General features: G+C 33.5%; 1 long non-coding RNA gene across 3 annotated transcripts in view; it reads left to right on the top strand.

Annotated features, from left to right (window-relative positions):
* The first annotated feature begins 1,892 nt into the window (after positions 1–1,892).
* The window catches only part of LOC127266670 (uncharacterized), a 60,305-nt gene continuing 39,712 nt past the window's right edge, over positions 1,893–22,485 (top strand). For 2 of the 3 annotated variants that reach the window (XR_007842209.1, XR_007842207.1), the window contains exons 1-2: positions 1,893–1,946; positions 2,403–2,456. This is a non-coding gene — a long non-coding RNA (uncharacterized LOC127266670). Of the gene's footprint in view, positions 1,947–2,402; positions 2,457–3,541; positions 3,646–22,485 lie in introns of those variants that run through there. The other variant, XR_007842208.1, reaches the window with a different exon arrangement.

Below are 22,485 nucleotides of genomic sequence, written 5' to 3'. Positions count from 1 at the left end.
ATATATCTAATTAGTATTCATTTGGAGCATGAGAAAGACTTATAGACCAAATGCTTTTATTTATTTATTTTTTTTCGGCGTTAAAAAAAATTCTTGAAATGAAGGTATGTTGAAGCTTAAGCTTTTTTGAAAAAAAAATAGATTTATTTTTGTGACAATTGAAAGGCCATATAGTAGAAAGTTCAGCTGAAAAATACAAAGGATCTAAGGTGTGAGTGATTCATTGTCGTTTTTTTGTTACAAAAACTAGAAAGTGTATTAAAATCTATATTGGGATCCTTTGCAATACTATATATTTTTTTACTTTTTTTTTCATTCGTTTAAATTTTTGTTAATTATTTTTTGAACTCAAGCTCCAACCTTATTTTATAGCTATTTATTTTAGTTCTCACCTAACAATTTTGTTTTTCTAGATATTAGATTTTAGCCCACTTACCCCATATATATATATATATCAATGTACCAATAAATATATATAAAACTTGGACTACCCCATTTCCCATAATGGTTTTGTATTTAAGACCTAATTGAGAACATAATTAAAAGGACATTAATTTTTAAATAAGAGTCTTTATTCAAATTTTTCGAATGTATAATTTTTTTATAATCGGCTTGATGCAAGTATTGATATTCTTCAATACTCAGAATTATTGCTGAAGGGAGAATAATATATGGTGATCCTAGCTTTGAAGTTAAACATACACTTTCACAAAAAATCCTCTATAGCCAATAAAGGGATAATATATGCGCTAAATCTGAACCCATGAATCTAAAATAACTTCTGTTAGTAATGCTTAGGTCAAATATGTCGAAAAGTAAATAAGTTAAAAACGTTAGACATTTTTTTAAAGATAAATATATTATAAAAACCTGGAGGTTATCTACAATGGTATAAAACCATTTACGTCTGTCATACAATATTTCATTTAGTTTGTTGGACAATTACAGGTTATAAACTAAAAAATATATATATTTTTCATATACATTTTCGACCAAAATTAGTTACTTCATGCTACTTTAATAATTATAATTATTATATATTTTTCTGATGAATTAAATTTCTATGGACTAACAAAAAATGTATATGGCAGGGGCTATGTGAATTATCTTCCGAGAAAACATGCCAGCAAAATAATACACTTTTATTAACAATCACAGTTGAAAGAAATGAAGAATATTTTCTTGACTCCTGTAAAGTAGTGGCGCTATATATTGCTACATATTGAAGATACATGCGGTATATATTTCACAGCATATAATGTATACAAGTTTGAAATATTATTATTATTATTATTATTATTAATGCAATATTGAGAACGAGGATGTGAGTAGATCTCAATAAACATCAATTCTGGCCCGTCCACACTAACACATGAGTCTTTATAGTCTCTATACTCTAAACATATTCGTTACTACTTTGAGGATAATAATATAATAGGTCCATGGAAATCAGAAAATTCATAATTTTTTAAAAGTTAATCACTCAGTTAAAAAATGAAATTCATTTTCATATTATTAGCAAATTAATGAAATATATTATATTTTATTTAACAACTTGCTTCATTATTTTAGTCGATTGAATATAAATGAACAAAATTTATATGGGCTAGAATAAGTAAGCTATTTTTTTATTTCAACTGAATTTTGGGACCGACTTTCAAATGTTTGAGAGTTTTTCTTGTAGCCCAAAATAATTATAGCTCACATAAAAAGACTTTTTCCTATTTTCAATTCGAATTTAGAAACCTGGATTAAATAAAAGAAAAAAAAAAGGGGAAACAGTTGTGGGTTTTCTTTCAAGCCCAAAATTGATTTGCAAATACATGAAACCCTAGCCTATATAAATTGGTTTACCCTCTTCTTTCACTTACTCAAATTTGATACAGATCTAGGGTTGGCCGAAATTGTGAAGAAAAAACCAAGCGAGTATTTCCTTTGAGGTACAGGTGAGAAGAAAATTATTTTTAATGGTATGGTCTATTCAATTTTACAAACAACATAATTTTTAAGATTTTCCTCTAAGAATTACATACTTTTCTTTTTCGTATCAATTGGAAGATTTTATACTTGAACAAGCTTGTAGTAGAATCGATCGAAGCACACAAAGTGCCGAAACTGACTTTCGTACATTAAATTTTAAAATCTTTTAAAATAAGAAGTATGTTAAATCTATATATGATATCATATGCCATAAATAGAAATTGTATATGCGATATTTATATCCCCGTGTTTCTGCTTCCTCATTCATTTTGTTTTTACCCTTAGAAATGAGTTTCCATATTATGCATTTTTGTGGGGATCTTGTTCCCAAGTTTCATAGGATTTCATTAGCCATAACTAATTCATCGGATTTCAGTTATGATATATGATAATATAATATATCATAGTGTACATTATTGCAGATCACTGTAGCAATGGAATCAACTGGAGTTCCTTCAACATCGAGGGAGTCTATGGTTTGTCTTGTTCCGGCCTGTCTTTGCTTATTCTTACAAATAATCATGCCAAACATCTCTTACATAAGATTTTAATATTTTTCATAGTGGTTTTCTGATATTTTATATATGTAAGAAATTTATATACAGCTATATACATTTCTCTAATTTCTCGTTTTGTATAACTTCAAACCATGATTATGTTGATTTGTTATTTGGAAATACATTTACCTATTTTGCCATTTATGTTAAGAAATGGTCAAATGTGTTACTATTAATATTTCGTATTGATACCTATGTCAAATTTCCATGTGTTGGAAAAGACTGGAGTCAATATTCCATCCGGAGACTCTTCTAGTTTTCCAATTTAGTTGCCGTATATGTCTTTGTACCCCACACCAGTAATTGAACCTCTGGTATGTAATATTTTCCATATTGTGTTAAAAGAATCATCTATCACTTTAAATTCTTTTTTTCTATTTAATTTCGCTTATAAAATGTGTATGTTCACATTCCATAAAAATATTTGTCCTTTTCTTATAAGAAGAATAAGTATGTGTATCCAACATCCTATTGTTATTTTCGAGAAGAAATCATCAGATAGAAAGTTAAGGAAATAATTTAATATTTAATAAAAATTAAATACTTGGATACGTATTAAACTTGTTATTCTAAAGTATAGTACCTTGGTTGAATGAATTATATTGAAAGAAAAGCTATCTAGGCATGCCTTATATTCAATGAAACTACAATAATAGAATAAATTATTGTGTATACCTATTAGCACAAATTTTAACTTTACATTCTAGGTACAATAGCTAGTGACAACAAATAAAATTATATTATATTCAAAATGTAGAATGAAGTGCGTAGACTCAAAATCACTTCATTAAGAAGGTTAACACCAATATAGTCATTGAGTAATTGTAGAAACCTCTCCTTTATGAGTAGAATTTTCATCTATTTTTCACTAAAAAGACATATTCCTGATCATTCTATGAAAACACCAACGCTTACACATCTCTTTCATTCTAGTGTTACAATCATGATGTCGAACATTCCTTATAAATTATCAAAATTTCTCAACAATAGAAATTTAATTACAGGAGCTACATTTATCCCCGGAGGAAAATACGCATGGTTTATCAACTACCATGATTGAAAAGAGATGGAGAATATTCTTTAGACTTCTCCAACGTAGTGAGCCCTTACATTGCTACATATTGGAGATGCATAAGGTACGTAGGTTACAACATATTAAGTATACAAGTACAAATTATTATTACTATTATTGTTGTTGTTGTTGTCGTTATTGTCGTTGTTATTACTATTGTCTAATGGTACAATAGGTTGAAAGAGGAAAAATTACTAGGTATCAATCAACAATCCATGCACATGAAGTAACGACAACGATTGTAGCCATGAGCGAACATATAACAACAATGCCCATGGTTCTAATATTTAACCACGTCCATCTTCAAAGAAGGAGCATGTTAACCCTACATAAACGTTTAGGGAATTGGATAGTGGAGCAGCGCAACTCTAACAATTCAGAATGCAGGGACAAGGTAGCAAATTTATTGTACTTTTTTACAAATTGACATATTATAATCTACGTCATATTTACCCTTGTAGCTGACTCTTGAAAAACTTATTGCAGTATTACATTCATACTATTATGGGGAAAAAGTTCCGATCAATAAATGAAGTCATGACATTTATATTATGCGATGTCTTTGTTGAAGATTTGAAGATGGCATAAGGTAAACCATTAAAAACACTTCAAAGATTTTGGCTTATCATTCACGTGATTTTACGATGTAACACTTATTTTGTTTTGATTTTTCAGGTATTAGAATTTCAGAAGGTTGCTGATTTTGGGTTCACTATATCTACATAGTTATTGTTAAATAACGATAGCGGTTAAGAAAGGTTTAGGAGAATGTGAATTTTTGTATAACTTATTTATGTCATGTCAATGTTGTTTTTATCAACCTCTCGAATTAGTTCATATTATTATTGTTGCAATGTAAATTAACTAAATGAAATTTGTGTTTGTTTGGTCTGTTTCGATAATTATTTGAAGAGTGATATTACAACTTTGAAATAGTTTTCATTATTATGTATTTTAGTTGACCACATGAGAATCGATCAGGGAAATTTAATTCCAATAATATAAATTTTAAAATCATTCAATTTTTTTTTGTTTCATCTACATTATTCTTTTCTCCAAACTGTCTTCTTTTTCCACATGCTTCTTTTCATTATGCAATTTCCATAGGTGGAAGTAAAGGACTGTAAAAATGATTAATAATAAAAGAAACCTTAAGTTTATTTCCAAGAATTTTTGAAATTAAATAATTGATTCAACATTTAGATTGAAAGATTACACAATCATCCAATTAGAATGCATTATTGTTAGAAAAAAAGTAGTATTCAGTGATGAAACCATAACCAATATAAATAATACATATCCATGAATTTGGTATATATCACTCTCCAATTGAGCGCCTAATTACAAAATCATCTACTCACCCGAGACAGTTACAACATTAACACAACAACATAGTTGATTGGGCATCCATCGCAAATAAAAAAAAAAAATGATTCTCTATTCCCAGAGGGCAAACCCTAATGATCTCTAATAAGGAAAAAAGATGGGTTATCCATTTCCCCATTTGGGATATGATGAAAAGAGATTGATGAAAAGGTTACTAAAGCTAATTAAAACATAACTTATTTGGCTGAATTTTTTGTCCCAAGTACAATGTAGCTATGCATCCATTTGATGAAACATTTTCAATTTCCTTCTTTAACAAAGAATCAGCAATATAACAAATTGATCTTGGCTTACATGATTTAAGATTTGGAAGATTACTATAATTTCTACTAAATTTTCTAATGCTATTAAAATGGAATTTAATAAACTAAAGTTAAAATATACCCATTATTACCTTCAGTACAATATGGCCTTAACTTACCAAGAACTAAGTTGGAAATATTAATCTTCAAAAATCCCAGGAATGAAGTTATCCAAACAATGAATGTGGCTGGAGGAAATTTGGTTCGTTGAATGTTAAAGATTACATGAAAAAAGTTAATTAGGAAAGAGAAAGGGAATTTTGTGTCTGCGAATTTTAGAATTTAACATTCTCATAATTAGAATTTGAATAAGTAGAGTATCCATAGAAGAAAGCAAAAGTGAAGATTTCACCCAAATATTGCCATTCCATGAACAAACCTTAATCAATATTAAGTTTTTACAGTATTCGGATATTTTGATATGTACAGCATAGCCCGACCTATGTAGCCCAATTAGCTTGTAGGCTTTAATATCCACCGTACGATCTAAACCGTCCATCACTTCTATATATTTGTACCTATAGAGTAAATGTAGAGTTAGTGTTGCACTATCTTTCTCTTTAGGTAAGAAAATTTCTCTCTATATTTTGCATTTGTATTTTGCTGCGATATTCTAGTTGTTTTTAATGAATGTTGTATTACGGTTTTTTTTGTGATCTTGCGGTTGTTTTAGGGATTAAGCTTATGAAGGTATTTAAGTGATATTATGATCCCATTTTGGTGAACCCTTTATGAGAGGTTTCCGGGATGTGGTTGTTTCCAGGAAACAGTTTGTGAGAAGTTTTTTGAGTATTTTTTATACGGCTTATATATTGGGACTCTAGTCATTAATTAAATAAGTGTTTTTTTGTTTACCTTGAACTCGGAAATTAATTTTAGCTTATAAAAAATGTATGGTTTTATAAACCAACATACCTTTCCTTCACCTATTCTAACCTAGAAATAAAGATCTCACTACCAAAAAACTGTCTATTGTAGTAGTTTTATGGTCTATAACAATAAATTTGTAGCAAAAAGTGGTTTTGTTATGAAAATTTTCGTGACAAAAAAATTTATATTTGGTCAACTTTTATTTTTATTTGTTTCGCTTATTTCTTTGTAACAAATACAATTATAACGAATATCGTCCTAAATATATTTATTACGTAGGTCAAATCGTAACAAAAGAAGAAATATAATATTTATATATAAAAAAATTATATATATACATCTAAACAAAATTGTTTTAAAAATTAAAAAAAAAACTAAAAAGAAATATGTAAAGGCGTGATAACACTTTTATAAATCAGATATACACACAACATCTCAACACTTTTCATAATTCGATGTTCATTTCTCCCCAAATCGATTGCCATCCCTCCTTAACCCTCATCGAACAATAGCTTCGCTGTCGGCCACGGTTCCACCGGCGATGGCGGGCCGTTGTCAGTCCAAAAGATAATCCAAGGTTTGCCTTTGTGTTTCTTTGGGTACCCAATTGTGTTACATCGCTTCGGTCTCTCCCTAGAATTCGAGTGATTCACATCTTGGTTGTGCAACATTTGTTTTCCGTCCACCTGTCGTCAGCTGGTGCCGGCGCCGGCTTATTGTGCCGGTTTGTGGCTCTCCATTTCCTCGTCTGGTCTCCCCCATCGTTTTGTAAGTATTGTTGTTAAAATATTTTGCAGAAATCCTAAAGTTTGCTTTTATTGATAATCAAAATAAGGGGCCTATATATAGGCAATCTCAAACAGACTTTATAGACTCAAATCTAAATAATCTAATTTATGAATAAGATCAAATCTAGATATAAATCTACTAAATCTAAAACTAAATATCTAAAATATCTCAACAATATTATAACTCAGCTATTCTTTGACACTCCCCCTCAAGCTGAGGAATAGATGTCTTCCATTCCCAACTTGGATACAAGATCATGGAAACTCGAACTGTTCAGCCCCTTTGTTAGAACATCGGCTAATTGTCTCTCTGATAGAACATAGGACATACATACTAACCCTTCCTCCAGTTTTTCTTTGATGAAATGTCTATCAATTTCAATATGCTTTGTCCTATCATGTTGTATAGGATTATGAGCTACATTAATAGCTGACTTATTGTCACAGTAAAGCTTCATAGGACCCTCCCATTTGACTCTCAAATCATCCAAAATGATCCTTAGCCAAAGTAATTCGCATAATCCTTGAGCAATTGCCCTAAATTCTGATTCTTCTGATGACCTTCGCACTACATTCTGCTTCTTGCTCCTCCATGTCACTAGGTTACCTCCAAGAAAAGTACAATACCCTGCAGTTGATATTCTATCCACTAGGGAGCCAACATAGTTAGCATCGGTGTAGGCTTCCAAAGTAAGAGTGTCATTCCTTTTGAGCAAGATTCATTTCCCTAGATTACCTTTCAAGTAGTGCAGTACCCTGTAAGCAGCTTGAAGATGAGGTTCTCTTGGATCATTCATGAATTGGCTGATCAAACCTACAGAATATGCTATGTCTGGTTGAGTGTGAGCAAGGTATATAAGTCTGCCAACCAACCTCTGGTACATTCTTTTATCCACAGCTGGTTCTTCTTTAGCTTCTCCCAATTTATAGTTTGGATCTATTGGAGTAGAAATCGGCTTACACCCAATCTTCCCTGTTTCTGCCAATAAATCAAGCACGTACTTTTGTTGAGATATGAAGATCCCTTGTCTAGAATATGCCACCTCAATACTGATGAAATACTTCAATTTCCCTAGTTCTTTTATTTCAAATTCTTTCATTAGTCTCAACTTTAATTCATGCTTCTCTTTCTCATCATTTCCAATCATTATGATGTCGTCCACATAGACTAAAAGAACAGTCACTCCCACTACAGCTGAATACTTAATGAAAAGCGTGTGGTCACCTTGGCTTTGTTTGTACCCAAATTCCTTCATGACTTTTGCAAATCTGCCAAACCATGCTCTAGGAGATTGTTTAACCCATAAAAGGGCTTTTTTCAGTTTGCACACCTTGTTACCAGTGTCCCCTTCAAATCCTGGTTGAATGTTTATGTAGATTTCCTCATTTAAGTCACCATGGAGGAATGCGTTCTTAACATCATATTGTAGCAGTTGCCAATTAAAGTGAGCAGTCAATGATAACAAAATTCTTACTGTGTTCTTTTTCGCAACTGGAGCAAATGTTTCTTGATAATCCACCCCATAAGTTTGAGTGTATCCTTTGGCTACTAACCTTGCTTTATATATTTCAAGGGATCCATCAGCCTTGTACTTCAATGTAAAAATCCATTTGCAATCAACAATGTTTTTTCCTTTGGTTTATCAACGATCTCCCATGTTTTATTCTTCTCTAATACATTCATCTCTTCTCTCATAGCATCCCTTCATTCCCTTTTTGACAATGCCTCAGACACATTGTGAGGGATGGCGATAGGCGCTTAAAAGAGACATAGTGAGATAGAGGATAGAGTGGTCGTTTAGTGCATTCTCTGGATTCTTTTCTAACAACAATGGGAAGATCTAGAACAATAGTTGAATCAGTGGACTGTTCAACTGATTGTGTGTGTAAAGGTGGATCTGATCTTACCGTGATTTCTTTCTCAGAATTTGGATTGGATTCTTGGACTTGTGTCAGTTCAGGAACGGTCTTTCTCCTTGAATTGAATGCACAAATAATCTCATCTCATTTCATAGATCTGTTCTTTTGCGCCTTTGTTCGGTAATATATGAGATGAGATGATTGTAGTATATATATATATGATTTATACAGTTTTATTTTATTTATTTTACAGCATAATCAATTTACTTTTTTAGAAAAAATTCAAAATTAAATGCCTTTTTTTGTATAATTAATGTTTGAATTTTTCAAAAATGTATTTAGGGATGAATAAGTTTTTGTTAAGAAACATAAAAAATTAAATGGTTTTAATATACCTCTGTTTTTTAATTATAACATTCGATAAAAAAAAATCTAGTAGTAACCTAAGTATTATAATTTTTAACATATAAAAGTAGTGAGTATTATGCAATGATCATAATTATTTGAAAGTCTTAATTAATTAATTAATTTTGCTTTACTTGCTATTAGTTTTTGTTAATTTTCCTTTTAAACATTACATTTTCAGTGAGATTATCAACTTTATGTGCATATCTTGTTTATATATTGCTTTCACTTTAGTGCATGTGTATTTGTATGCATGCATTTAAAAATTGGTCATTTTATCGGCTAAAATGAATAAAAATTGTCAGTGTCATAATTAGTTGTGTTTAATAGTATTTAATTTTTATTCAATTCTTAGATTCTAATATTTTAAATTTGATTTTACTATTTTAAGATGTTCCTAAAATTTGTTGTAGAAGATGAGTGGCGTTCAAAGGTCTTGGATGTACAAAAGAATGTCTAATGGCATTCTCAATGCAAAGTATATTTCCGGAGTTGAGGGCTTTATTCAATATTGTCTCACTAACCCAAGGCGTCACAAAGTATATATGGGAGGATTAAATGTCCTTGTAAAAGCTGTGAAAACACAAAGTTTCTACCTCCAGGCGACGTACAATTTCATTTGTTGTCGAGGGGGTTCGTACAATATTATGAGAGGTGGAGTTGTCATGGTGAGCATCATGATGGTAGTGGCACATCGCATGCATCAAATAACTCAACGCGTGATGGAATGAATGATGCTAGAATAGGTAATTACACACAGATGGTGATGGATGTTGTGGGGCCAGAATTTGTTTCCTGAATGGATGGTGAAGAGCCAAACGTAGAGGACAAAATATTGTATGATCTTTTGAGTGCTGTAGGTAAGGAATTATGGCCAGGTTGTAAGAAAGCAACCTTGCTCTCTACAGTTGCTCGAATGCTTACCATAAAGGTTGACTTCAATTTGCCTGAGAAATGGTTTGATGTGCAATGCCAACTAATGCGTGATATAATGCCAGAGGGAAATTGCTTTGTTAATAACTTTTATGAAGCAAGAAGTTGATCGAGGGATTAGGTCTCCCCATGGAAAAAATTGATTGCTATCAATTTGGATGTATGTTGTACTAGCGGGATGATGTTGGTCTATATATGCAATTGCAAAATATGTGGAAAGCCCCGATACAAAAAAAAAAAAGAATGGAAAATGTGTACCCATTCATTATATGTTTTATTTTACATTGACGCCAAGGCTTAAACGGTTATATATTTCCGCTCAGACAACTTCTTTAATGCGGTGGCATGCAACTCATCGACATGCTAGTTTGGATGATATGTGTCATCCTTGCGATTCTGCGGCTTGGAAACATTTTGATATAACATATCCTTCATTTGCCTCTGAGACTAGAAATGTGAGTTTGGGACGTTGCACAGATGGGTTCCAACCATTTGGGCAATCTGGGAAACAATATTCATCGTGGCCTGTTGTGATTACTCCCTATAATCTTCCTCCGAATATGTGTTTGAAGGACGATTTTCTATTTCTATCACTTGTTGTACCGGGTGGTGCTAATACGAAACAAAAAATAAATGTATATCTTCACCCATTGATAGAGGAGTTGAAGAATCTTTGGAATGTTGGTATTGAAACTTGGGATGCTTCAAGTAAACAGAATTTTAATATGGGGGCTGCCTTAATATAGATGATTGGTGATCTACCAGCATATGCGATGATGTCCGGATGGGGAACATCGGGGAAAACAGCTTGCCCAGTTTGTCAAGATCAACTTAAATCTTTTTGACTTCCTACTGGTTCTAAAAAGTCTTGGTTTGATACACATCGATAGTTTTTTCCCGAAGATCATCCATATCGACGTGACAAAAAGAAGTTCAAAAAGGGGCTAGTTGATTTCAGGCCGCCGCCTCATCGGAGAACTGGAGTTAAGCAAATTCATGAACTTGAAAGCCATGGCTTTAGAAAGGTAACATAAATTACATTATAACACCTTCATTTGCATAACTTTCTTAATTGTTTTCATATATTAAAATATATATTTTGATTTGTATAAAGGTAACTGAGAAAGATGCTGATGAAACCGACAAGAAGTTATGTTGTTACTAGTAATGTTTCATCCTATTTTAATTTTAATATCATTAAATGTTTCAGCCTATTCTGGCCACGTAGTGTTACTAGTAAATTTTGTAAAGTGTTTCGATGTAACGTGGATAAGGACGGAATCCGTGGAGGAAAGTTCCATCAATCACAAAAGAATGGTATTGGAAAGAATTTAAGGTATGTAGGTATAAGTTTTAAATATAATGTGGTTGTACTTTATTAAGGGATATTAAAGTATTTTCATCTAACATCAAATATGGAATTATGTTGTTTAGGACTCTTTAGTGGAGGGTCAAGTCAATGAGGAGTTCAATTCCAAGGCTGCCAATGTATATGGTCAGTGGATACATGATATTAAATCTAAACGGGGGAGAAAGCCGGAGGAGCAAATTGATGTGACAATACTGGCCGAGTGGCGGAGAATTCGGTCATCTGATGTTGCAAAACAAAAATCTGATACAACAAAAAAGAATAGGCGTCATGGGAATATAACTGGTAGTGCTGAGTCAACGTACACTGGTGGCTCGCGATCTTTTACGGAATCAGCGCAGAAGCTGGTGTTTCTTTGTTTAGTTATTAACATTGATTAATGTTTTTTAGATTTAATTATTAACTTTTTTATCACTTGCAAATATTCAGGGGATGAATAAGGTTGGAACCTATAAGTGGGCCCATTCTAAGGGACACAATTGAGTCACATTCATTAATGCGAAATCAACAAAAGTAGTTGTGAGTTGATTTCTATTATCGTTTTTATATTTCATTCTAAATAAAAATATTTTATTGTTTAAATTTTGTTAGGGAATGGATTATTTATATTGATAGACAAGCTCATTTTGTATTTTTTGTTGTCCTGCATTCTTTATTATTAAGTTGCAGATGAATTTTAGTGGGATTCTTATCATAACTTAAATTTTTGTTTGGTGTTATTATTGTGTTGGTTGGCATAGGTTTATTTTTCATCTTTAGGTTGGTTGCTGGGTTAAATTGGTGTTATTATTATGTTTATGATTCATTCTAAATAAAAATATTTTATTGTTTAAATTTTTTTAAGGCATGGATTAATTATAGTTTTAGACAATCATATTTTGTATTTTCTTTGTCATGCATTCTTTATTATTAAGTTGCAGATGAATTTTAGTGGGATTCTTATCATAACTTAAATTTTTATTTGGTGTTATTATTATGTTGGTTGGCATAAGTTTATTATTCATCTTTAAGTTGGTTGGTGGGTTAAATTGGTGTTATTATTATGTTTGTAGTTTTGGTATTAAAAGTGTTATGTTTTTAGTAAAACTGGACATGTACTTTAGGTTAACTCTTCTTTGATGTTGTAAATTAAGTTGCACCAAAAGTCATTACCAAAAAAATGGCCATTTGTAGCGGTTCAACAACCGCTACAAATGGACATTTTTTGGTACAAAAAGCTATTTGTAACGATTTTGTACCGGATTTTGACCGGTGCATATACTCGAGTTACAAAACGTCTATGTACCGACTTTTTCCGCAACAAAAAAGGGGCGGTCAACGCATTTATTGTAACAGTGTTTGTAACGCTATCACTGTACTGTCGATTTATTTGTAGCGGACATTTACTGTTATAAAAGAATCGTTACAATAAGTGTCCATCCACTTGTAACGGCTTTTGTTGCGGTAATAATTTCGTTACAATAGTTGGTTTTCAGTAACTTATTTAATATTTTTTGTACCAGTATTTGTAATGGCCAATTTTTTGTAACGAAAAAAGTCCCCTTATTTTTTCAATAATAACCTAAAAAAATAGTTTCGGAACCGAAAAACCTGTACGCTATGAGAAAATACGGCCAAATGACATTAAAAAATATGGAAATATTACGGAAATTCAGTATCACCGTGAATTGTAGCAAGTACGCACTGTGTAGAAACATAAATATTTTGCAATATAGCCTAACATATATGGCAAAGCGTAGCAACAAACACACAAAATGTAGCAGAGACAACAAGTTCAACCAACATAAAGGACTTAGATAGCATCAATCCACAAACAAAAGTCAATCAGCATAGAACTACGTGCCATGCTGCAACGCCCCATGCAGCGTCAAAGTGGCCGTACACCGTAGTTACGGGTGACAAAAAAGCTGCCAACATTGTGCAAAATTATATAAGAATTTATTTGTGAGATGGTTAAGTTGTAATCGAATAGAAAATCTTGTAAATGTGGTTGCGTTTATCTTTGAATGTCCAGTCGATTGGCTCGCTGCGGACAACCTCACCGAGTGTTTGTGCTCCAGATGTTGTCCGTAGAATAAGCGCAGCCTCTGGAACAGTAGCAGTTGTAACAAAAACCCTTAATATGTCAACAGTGTCACCTACGGACATATGAAGAAAATATGTGCAAATCATCGGTAAGAAAATAAAACTCATGAAATATTTAATCAATATAAAAGATTAAAGATATTAACTAAAACATTATAGCATACGTAAGAGAAAAGGTCAGAGATGATCGCCTAATTTAGCCATCCATACAACAACGTAATCAAAATTGTAAAACATAGATTAGTATAAATATAATTATAGCATGGATCCTATCTTGATGACATCCGGACCAACATCTGTACACCCCCACAAGTATAAAACAACCAGCAACATGATCAATTTATTTTATACATGTGAAAGCTGTTTGTTTAAACAACCAACTTAACCATGTACCAATTTAAAAACAACAATTAATTGAGTGTTAATGTATCCAAATACCTAACAAATAAATTAGATCAAAAATCAAAGTGGTTTGGGGAAAAAAAATCAATTTACCCACCATCCTACAAATCTATATTTAATTATAGATTTATATGCTATCCACAAGGTCATACAGAGCAAACAACCACCCGATTACAGTTCCACATAAGTAGCATTGCCACCATATCATGTATTACTATTTTGACTTACTAATAACAATAGAATATGTTTTACTCAAAATGGCTGTAACCAGAACTGATTTCATATAGAAAATATAACTAGGTTGACAACAAACCTGGGGTAGGTCGGATAGCAACACCCCCACACCAACAACGCGTTTTTCCAAACCACGAGATATGAGAAGAATACGAGACCCGATCTACATGAAAAACGTTATCATATGTCAATCATGTAATCTACATGCATGTTCTCGAAGGTGGTGGTGATACGATAGTAGTGGATGTTATTATCTAAAGGGTGATTCAGTTAACAAATACAAATAAAATTAGCAACGAAAAATTACTAACCGTCAACGGGTTAAGGACATCAGTCCCAGGCGTTCCTGACCTTCCATCTGTGCGGCTAGAACACTGCAAGACAGGTGAGTATGAAAACGACATGACTCGCCCCAAATGGTACAATGTAAAACTAACTAATACACGAGATATGCATTCTTACAGGGCCCCGTATCGAGGCACGCGGGGAAGAATTCAACAAAGCAGACATCTCAGCACGGATGGTTCTAATTTCAGACATCTCAGCGCGGGCACTCCTAAATTCAGACATAAATTCCCTAATCTCAACAAGGCCTTTCTGATAATCCTCAGCAAGCTTTCAGAGATCAGGACCATCGGGCCCTCCAGTCATATGACTTTAGGGGTAGGCAGAGCTGGCAGCACTATCAACAGCTGTTTTTCTATTCTTTTTCCCCCCGAGTGCACGGCGGTACAAAGCCTCACGAGCCGCCGGGGTTCTTTTATCAACATGAATTTTATTAAGTTCATCATTCAAATAAGCCTACACAATATCAAACAAATTAAAACTATGAGGAAGAGAAGTACTATAATTCCATTCGACAAAAGGTGAGATAGGTTTGCATACCAAAATATCATCAGTCATCTCATCATCACCACCACGTCCATTCGTGCGAGACGACATCCAAATTTCCAAATTATCAGCCTCTTTCCCGGTTGCCTTTATCTAAGAGTTAGCCAAATAAGAAACCGGTAGTTAACTTAAATGCCACATAAGAAATGGGGAGTCATAGTTGTTGATTAAATTATTGCACAAAGAAGAGAATGAAGGATCTCATCCGCCAACGCTGTGAATGGTTTCCGGCCAGTCCTGTGCGGAAACTTTCTTTTGATGGAATTATTGGTATTTCTCCGTGCAATATCCTGCGAACATCGACCCATATGAATTGGAGTAGTATAGGTAGGATGGCATGAGCATAGAAAGATGAAGGAAGAGATGTAACTTGCCTTAACCTTCTCCTCCTTCCAATATTGGACAAGCAACGGCCATTCTTCAGCGACAATCCGATCTGTGGGGACTTTCTTCAATGCTTTGTTGTCGTTCTGGTGTGGTGCGAAGTATGTAGACTTCATGATGCATTTTCAATGGCGCCAGACATCCTTCAGGTCACTCATAACACCCTTCTCTGCCGAATCCGGAAGCCCACAATTGTCCTAAGATAATATAAAGTGTTAATATGTAAGCTTGCTCTACTCAAGGAAGCATGTACAGTAAACAGAGGTTTAATATAAGGGTTTCTCATCTTTATTATATAAAACTTACCCGTATCTCAATCCATGCACCTTGCCGCAACTGTTCGGGAATTGCTTGGAAACTCGAATACCGTAACGGAAGACGCATCCCATTTCTGGTGATGACTCCAACTCCACTTTTGTAATCCTTCGCATCTGGCCCGATGATGCTTCTGCCATCCCTAGCCATAAACACAGCCATTGGGATGTCCCCACCCCATCCACGAGGCATCTTAGCCGCTCCCCGGCCCCTCTTAGTTTCTGTCATTGGACCTACGAATATATTTGAATATTGTGTTAGTATTCCTATGCTTCAACACTTACCTTGTTAGTGAGTACTAGAAATCATATATGTTGTAATATGCTACCTTCCGTCTCAGCTGGTTCATCCCTTTGGGTGAGATCATCTTCATCCATTTCCGGAGGTTCTTCGTTTTCAGCCACCGGTGCATGGTTTATTACCAACGTAATGGGCCCAGTTTTCTCCATCCCCTGCGTAGGGCCTATCGTATCATCATCAATCACATCGTTGATCACCGTCTGCAATATTTTACTCATGAGGTTTCAGGAGTTTCGATGTATCATTGTACCAAGGCAAGGAATTTATTAGGCGTATCTAACAATCAATATTACCTGCTCTGGCTCATGTGAATCCTGCAGTAAAGGGCGTCGAACAGAGGATGCATCTGCCCTTGTTGTTGTCTGAGCATCCCGCTCTCTCTCCCACACTTTGGTAATTGATTTTAAGCGGTCCAAAAGAGGTGAGACATGGGCACCCTTGCGTCTAGTGGTGATCCGTTTAGGACCAACTTGCTTGACGGAGAGGGTGCACTAACCTCCGGATGATTGGTTGTCTTGGGGCTGCTGCGTGCAAAGGCTCTTGTGACCCGTCGGAGTGGTGAACCACCGACCTCTTGCAATACAGATTGCCTTTCACGGTTGGTTCTTGCCATTACCTAAAAGGAAAGAATTCAAATTTTCTGTTAGCAACATATATGCAAGAATGTATAAATAAATTAGGAACATCATGCTTTCAACGACAAATGTAGGATGATAAGATAACTATTTCGTAGGAAATACAGTTACTAGGCCGAGAATATATTAAGTGTGAATGATTCTATTTACCTTATTTAATTTAAAATCGTCTGCCGTAAGTAAAGACTACTATAGTAATGTTTCCACTTGCCAAGTCCGTTCATCTTTTCCAAAAGTCAAAAAGTATATAAGAACCCAAAAGTGAAGCCAGTTACTACACCGACTCATCTCCGCTAAATCGGAGCCCCATCGGTGTCCTCGTCCAAGGACTCACCAAGGTGGCTTTGAATACCAACGGATACATTCCCTAGCTGCCCTCCTTCTATTATCGTACCTCCTACGCCCTCTCTCATCCAATAGTCACGAGATTCCCGAGAACAATACCCATCATCTAAGGGGAACCTATTACTGAATCTGTTATCAATCGTCGTGTAAACATCGTAGTTATCTCTCTTTACCATTGGCACAACGACGCTCCATGCTCCATCAATTGGATGATCGATGTACCAAACTTGTCCTGCTTGTGTAGGTAGATAGAATGGTTCATCCGTGGGAAGATTTTTTGTGTACATCAAATGCGAGAAGTTTACTAACTTGTACCTAAATTCGTCTTCTTTCACGCCCCTCTCTGGGTCCACCCAATCGCATCTGAATAGAAGGTGTTTATTCTCGTTGTTGTACTACATCAACTGTTGGAGAAGTTTAAGTCTCAACTGCAAAGATTGTCTTCCAAGGCTTCCAGCATAGAAATGTGCATTCAAGGAATGCAGTGGGGCTTGAAATACATCCTAAAAGGGATCCGGCCCCATATTTTTGAAGAACTCGCCACTCGCGCTCACGATATGGAATTGAGCATGATGTCCAGTGGAATATATGAACCGCCTACCCAAGATTTCTCAGACGACGAGACGAAAAATAAAACACTTCAAATAGTGGGGGCAATTATACCTTCAACACTCCTAGAAACGAGTATAAACATTTTACAATCTCCTGCAAACGAGGATAAACTTTCTACAATCTCTTGGAAATGAGGATAAACTTTCTACAACCTCCTGAAAACAAGGATAAACTTTCTTCAATCTCCTAGAAACGAGGATAAACATTCTGCAGTCTCTTGAAAATGAGGATAAACTTTCTACAACCTCCTGGAAACGAGGATAAACTTTCTTCAATCTCCTATAAACGAGGATAAACGTTCTTCAATCTCCTAGAAATGAGGATAAACTTTCTATAGCCTCCTAGAAACAAGGATAAACTTTCTAGTTAAATTTGTTATGAACGACGTTATGACTTGATTTCTTCCCCGGATACGTAGAAAACTTGGAATATAACTCCGAGTTTAGTCAATTATGTGTGGAAAAAAAGACAAAAAAAGCCCTTAAAAATCGTGCTTAAAAAAATTATTTGGACAAAAAAGAATCTTGTCCGAAAAAAAAAAAGAAGAAAAAGCCTTCAAAAAAATATTGGCTAAAATAAATACAAAAAAATGATAGCCATAAAAAATTGAATTTCAGTTCAAAAAAAATAATCTGACTTGATATTTGACGACTAATTTTGAGGGGGTATTTTGTAGGCATTAAAAATTAAATGCCTAAATAAAATTAAATATCATGTATTTTGGAAGAAATAAAATTCCAATAAAATAAATATATGGTATTTAACTACACACATATGTTAATTTTTGTACAATAAATGTCAACCATTAATGCAAAATTCAACTTAAAATGGAAGATATCGTACAAATATTACGTACATAAATATAGCCATAATAAATTTAGCTGCAAAATATATTAATCTTGTGAACAAAAGAAGTATATAAATTAATATTATCCGAAAAAAAATGATATAAAGATCTTGACAAGATGGGAAGGTACACAATCAAATCTTTCAAAAGTGGAAAACAACATCTGATGGAAAAAGAAATATCATAAAATCTTTCTACTAGCCAATCAGGACGCGTCATGTGGCATCATTAGAAAAGGAAGACGAGGCCACCCATCCCTTATAAATAGGATCATGGCCAATTCATTTGACACACCAAAGTGACATCAACGATTGAAGCAAATAGGTAAATCTCTAGACTCTCTATGTATTGTTCTTCATGTTCTTCGTGTCATTCGAGGCGTTCTTCGTCGAAAGTCACTAATTTAAACAAATGATCCAATATTTTTTGATAAATCGATAAAGTTAACGTTCTTCGCCGTATACCCAAGCCGGAGAAAGGATCAAAGCTCCGAAAGCCGTTGAATGATCCGTCAAAGCAAAGGAAGAGCCTCCCAAGTTTATTCCAAAGCTTCAAGGTATTCGTCGCGTTCTTCGCCAAAAGCATCAACCAGGCCCTCTTCAAACCAAAAGTCAAACGAACACGCTGACAAAAATGTTATGGAGCACCAAATCCACCCCTTAAAAGATCAAAGCCTCGAATCGTCCAAAGAAAACATTATATCCAAAGCCGGTGATCAAATACCCCATATGGAGACCAAAGCCCTCCGAAAGCCGGAAAAGCCAAACCAAATTGAAAGCCTCGGATCGTCCAAAGAAGACATCAAATCCAAAGCCGACGATCAAATTGCTCACAATGAGACCAAAGCCCTCCAACCGCCGGCAAAGCCAAACAAAAGATCAAAGCATCGGATCGTCTAAAGAAAACATCGAATCCAAAGCCGATGATCAAATCCCTCATATGAAGACCAAAGCCCTTCAAAAACCAGCAAAGCCAAACCAAAGATCAAAGCCTCGGATCGTCCAAAGAAGACATCAAATGCAAAGCCGACGATCAAATCGCTGACACAGAGACCAAAACTCCAAAAGCCGGCAAGGCCAAACCAAAGATCAAAGTCTCGGATCGTCAAAAGAAAATATCAAATCCAAAGCCGATGATCAAATCGCCCGCATGGAGACCAAAGCCCTCCAAAACACGGCAAAGCCAAAGTAAAGAGCAAAGCCTTGGATCGTCCAAAGAAGACAACAAATCCAAAGCCGACGATCAAATCGCCCACCAGGAGACCAAAGCCCTCCAAAAGTTTGCAAAGCCAAACCAAAGATCAAAGCCTCGGATTGTCCAAAAAGAACACCAAATCCAAAGCCGGCGATCAAATCGCCTACACGGAGACCAAAGCCCTCCAATATCCGAAAAATCCAAACCGAAGACCAAATCCCTTCGAATCAAAAAAGCCATTCAAATCTAATTTGGAAAACAAATCGATCCGGAAAGAGAAACAAATGACCCATTTAGAGAATAGAACCGTTTTAAATCAAAATTAAATATAATTTGTATAAATTTTTTGTTTATTAGAAATAACACAAATTTTTGTCGACAATAATGCTTAGTTCAAATATGTCATAAATTAAAAAAAGTTAAAAACATTAGACATTTCTTTTTTTTTTTAGATAAATATATTATAAAAATTTGAAGTTTATATACAATGCTAAAAAACCATTTACGTCTGTCATACAATATTTTATTTAGTTTGTTGGACAGTTACAGGTTATAAACTAAAAAATATATACTTTTTATATACATATTTGACCAAAATTACTTACTTCATGCTACTTTAATAATTATAATAATTATGTATTTTTCTGATGAATTAAATTTCTGTGTACTAACAAAAAATGTATGTGATAGGGTTTATATGAATTATCTTCCGAGGAAAACATGCAAGGAAATAATACACTTTTCTCAACAACCACAGCTGAAAAAAAAATGAAGAATATTTTCTTGACTCCTACAAAGTAGTGGCACTATATATTGCTAAATATTGGAGATACATGGAGTAAATATTTTACACAAGTTTGAATTATTATTATTATTATTAGCATTATTATTAATTGAACATTAGCAACCAGGATGTGAGTAAAATGTCAATCAACAACCATTCAGGGCCAGTCCACACTAATACATGAATTGGAGGTATATTTTTTCAATAACGAACTATAGAAATCGAGTTTTTGTAGTCTTCTACCGTAAGACATTATTGCTTCTACTTTGAGGATAATAATATAATAGGTCCATGGAAATCGAAAATTTATAAATTTTAAAAGTTAATCACTCAGCTAAGTAATTAAATTCATTTTAGGATTATTATCCAATTAATGAAAAATATTATATGTTATTTAACAACTTCCTTCATTAATTTAATGAATTGAAGATAAATGAACAAAATTTATATGGGCTAGTATAAGTAAGCTATATTTTATTTCAACTGAACTTTGGGATCAACTTTCAAATTTTTGGGAGTTTTTCATGTTACCAAAAATAATTCACATAAAAAGCCTCTACCCTATTTTCAATTCAAAATTAGAAACCTAGATTAAATAAATAAAAAAATAAAACACTTGTGGGCTTTCTTTCAAGCCCAAAATTGATTTGCAAATGCCTGAAACCCTAGCCTATATAAATTGGTTTACCCTCTTCTTTCACTTACTCAAATTTGATACAGATCTAGGGTTTGCCGAAATTGTGAAGAAAAAACCAAGCGAGTATTTCCCTTGAGGTACAGGTGAGAAGAAAATTATTTTTAATGGTATAGTGTATAATCAATATATGTATGATTAGATTCCTTTTTCATATATGATTTATTTATTTTGGTTTTTTCTATTCAATTTTACAAACAACATAATTTTTAAGATTTTCCTCTAAGAATTACATATTTTTCTTTTTCGTATCAATTTGAAGATTTTATAGTTAAACAAGCTTGTAGTAGAATCGATCGAAGCACACAAAGGGCCGAAATTGACTTTTGTACATTAAATTTTAAAATTTTTTAAATTAAGAAGTATGTTAAATCTATATATGATATCATCTGCCATAAATAGAAATTGTATATGTGATATTTATATCCCCGTGTTTCTGCTTCCTCATTCATTTTGTATTTACCCTTAGAAATGAGTTTCCACATTATGCATTTTTGTGGGGATCTTGTTCCCAAGTTTGATAAGATTTCATAAGCCATAACTAATTCATTGGATTTCAGTTATGTTATATGATAATATAATATATCATACTGTACATTATTGCAGATCACTATAGCAATGGAATCAATTGGAGTTCCTTCAACATCGATGGAGTCTATGGTTTGTCTTGTTCCGGCCTGGCTTTGGTTATTTTTACAAATAATCATGCCAAACATCTCTTACATAAGATTTTATTATTTTTCATAGTGGTTTTCTGATATTTGGCGATTTAAAATATATATATATAAGAAATTTATATACAGCTATATACTTCAAACCATGATTATGTTGATTTGTTATTTGGAAATACATTTACCTATTTTGCCATTTATGTTAAGAAATGGTCAAATGTGTTACTATTAATATTTTGTATTGATACCTATGTCAAATTTCCATGTGTTGTAAAAGACTGGAGCCAATATTCCATCCGGAGACTTTTCTAGTTTTCCAATTTGGTTGCCGTATATGTCTTTGTACCCCACACCAGTAATTGAACCTCTGGTATGTAATCTTTTCCATATTGAACCTCTGGTATGTAATTGTACCTTGGTTGATTGAATTATATTGAAAGAAAAGCTATCAAGGCATGTGTTATATTCAATGAAACTACAATAATAGAATAAATTATTGTGTATACCTATTAGCACAAATTTTAACTTACCTTACATTCTAGGTACAAGTAGCTAGTGAGAACAAATAAA

The sequence above is a fragment of the Andrographis paniculata genome, unplaced genomic scaffold, assembly GCF_009805555.1.
Source record: "Andrographis paniculata isolate CXL003 unplaced genomic scaffold, ASM980555v1 Contig77END, whole genome shotgun sequence".
Classification (NCBI taxonomy): domain Eukaryota; kingdom Viridiplantae; phylum Streptophyta; class Magnoliopsida; order Lamiales; family Acanthaceae; genus Andrographis; species Andrographis paniculata.
This window is presented reverse-complemented; position numbering and strand designations above follow the sequence as displayed.